The following is a 3,019-nucleotide window of genomic DNA, read 5'->3' on the forward strand; positions in this document are numbered from 1 at the left end:
CTCCTCATAAAAAAGTAGATTTCCAGCACACTAGAAAGGTTGTTAACAAGCAGGCAAGGGGTCCCAGACTGCAGAATTCCTAAAGAAAGTGGAATTCCACATACTAACTCCTTGGCAGGAAGGACATGCCAAGTTAACTTGCTTAAATTGCTGAGTTAGCAGCCCTCAACCTCTGCAGGGCCTGCTACAAATAGGCAAGCCAGTGGGTGGTAGAAACCACATTCACCCCAATTAGGAAGAAATGCCAATCCATGCAATAATATCTTCTGTTTTATTTTCTAATTTTTATTTATATTTTTGTACTTAAACTGTTTGTTTTGCTCTAGCAAGTATCTCACCTGTAACTTATGACAGGTCTTTCTTTTTGTGCACATATTCTATAATAGTTTCTGTATTGCTTTTCATACCTTTCACACATTTCCTCTCATTCACAGTTTGCTGTCTCCCCTTTTCCTATGCCGGCCTCTTTTCACTCCTTAACTACTCATATCCTTAGCAATAAAAAAAATTGTAAAGTTTCCCCAATCAGTACCCTAGTGCTGTTGTCTCTGAATTTTATCAGGGACATAAATGAAGTAGACAGTGTCTTCTACTGAAAGTTAACACCAGGAATGGTGTCAAATCATTACATCTATTATTGTCATCAGCTTGCTTCCTAAAAAGCAGTGGGGACCACAAACCCAAGTAGAGGCAATTTATCAGGAAGCTTTACACAAAATTTTAAAAAACAAAAACAGTAGGAATGGGGGAAAATTAAAAAAAAACTGGGGGATACATTCATCCTAAAAGATATGAAAACACTATGAAGAAATAAAAAGATATGAGTTTGGTAAACTTCAAACCAAAGGCAGAAGAGATAAAGAAGGTCACTGCATATTAATAACATGGGCAATTCATTAGGAAAATATAATACTTGTAAATATATGTATTAAATGTTGGGACTCCCAATTTTTTAAAACAAACACTAAAAGGAATGAAAAGCTAGATATGTCTTGAATAGATAACTTCAATACCCCACCCTCATCTTAAGATAGGCCTTCCAAACTAAACATCAACAAAGGAACTTCAGAGCTAAACTATAGTCATAGATTAACAGGACTAAACAAATGTCTACAAAATATTCCTTCCAACAGATAGAGATTACACATTCTTATCAGCAGTCCATGGACCCTTCTTTAAAGTTGATCATATGTAGGCCACAAGCAAGCTTTAGCAACTACAAAAGAATTTAAATAGTTCATTATATCTCATAAGAGCACAATGGAATAAAACTAATACTACACACCAAAAGAAACCATAGAAACTACACAAATACTTGAAGAATGGCCATGTACTTTTGAATGAACTGGGAGTCATTGAAGAAACCAGAGAGGAAATTTAAAAATCCCCAGAATCAAATTAAAATAATACCAGAACTCACCAGAACCTCTGAGATACAGCTTCCCTCCCTAAGAGGGAAGAGCATATCTAACAGTGCTCACATTAAAAATCAGAGATCTCTAATAAATAATCTCATAATGCACTTCAAAGTCTTAAAAATATGAACCAACCAATCTAAATTACAGTCAATGGCAAGCAACAGATTAGGGCAAAGATTAATGAAATGGAGAATTAAAAGAATAACACATGGACTCAGTCAAGCAAAGAGTTGTTTCTTTGAAAAGTTACAATTTACAAACACCTAACCAAAGGAAAAAGAAGGCTCCAATTATTAAAATTAGAGATGAAAAGGGAGTTGTTAAAACAGATTTCAGTGAAATTTGGAGCCTCGGGGAATACTTTGAAAACTTATATTCAAAAAGATGGAAAAAATTTGAAGAAATGACTTAAATGGTAAACAATCATGACCAACCATAATAAAATCAAGAAGATATAAACAACCTAAGTATAACTATAACAGGCAAGTAAATTGAAGCAGTTATAAAACATCCACTCCCTCCTTCACAAAGAAAAGCTCATGATGTAGCACATCCCTACTGAATTTTTACCAAGTTTGAAGAGTTAACTCCAATAATTCTCAATATATTCTATAAAATTAATCTAGAAAGAACACTACTAAGCCCATACTGTGAAGTCAGTATTACCACAATACCAAAACTAGATAAATACACACACCACACACACACACACACACACACACACACACACACACACGAACATTGTAAACTAATTTCCCTCATGACTATAAGATGTAAAAATTCTCAGTAAAATACTTGAAGAATTACTTAATAACACCTTAAAAAGTTCATATATCATAACTGTTTCACCTCTTGGATTGAGGTGGGCTCAATATATGCGAATCAAATAATGTAATCCATTATATAAATACTCTTAAAGATGTAAAGCATGTGATCAACTCAATAATGCAGAAATATTTCAAAAAGTTCAGGATACCTTCATGATAAAACTCCTGAGATACTGAGACTATAAAGGACATATCTGAAGTAGTGAACGTTATATATGACAAACTTACAACAAACATTATACTAAATGTGGAGAATCTCAGATCACTTCCTCTAAAATCTGGAACAAGATAAAGGTGCCCACTATCTCTACTCTTACTCAATATAGTACTTGGAGTCTTTGGTAGACCAGTAAGACAAAAGAAATAAAAGGACCATGGCTGTGGAGATGGTTTAGCCATTAAGAGGTACTGGCTGCTCTTGCAGAGGACTGGGGTTTGGTTTCCAGCATTCACATGACAGCTAACAACCGTCTGTTAACTCCAGTTCCAGGGGAATCTGATGCCCTCTTCTGGCCTCCACAGGCACTGCATGACACGGGTGCACTTACATATATGCAGGCAATACACTCATACACATAAATAAAAATAATTTTAAAAATAAAAAAGATTTTAATCCCAGCACTCAGGAGGCAGAGGCAGGCAAATCTCTGTGATTTCAAGGCCAGCCTGGTCTCACATAGTGAGTTCCAGGACAGCTGGGGCTACAGGGAGACCCTGTCTCAAAAAGACCAAAATTAGATGATAGATAGATAGATAGATAGATAGATAGATAGA

The sequence above is a fragment of the Nannospalax galili genome, unplaced genomic scaffold (genome assembly GCF_000622305.1).
Source record: "Nannospalax galili isolate Female #2095 unplaced genomic scaffold, S.galili_v1.0 scaffold1014, whole genome shotgun sequence".
NCBI classification, from domain to species: Eukaryota; Metazoa; Chordata; class Mammalia; order Rodentia; family Spalacidae; genus Nannospalax; species Nannospalax galili.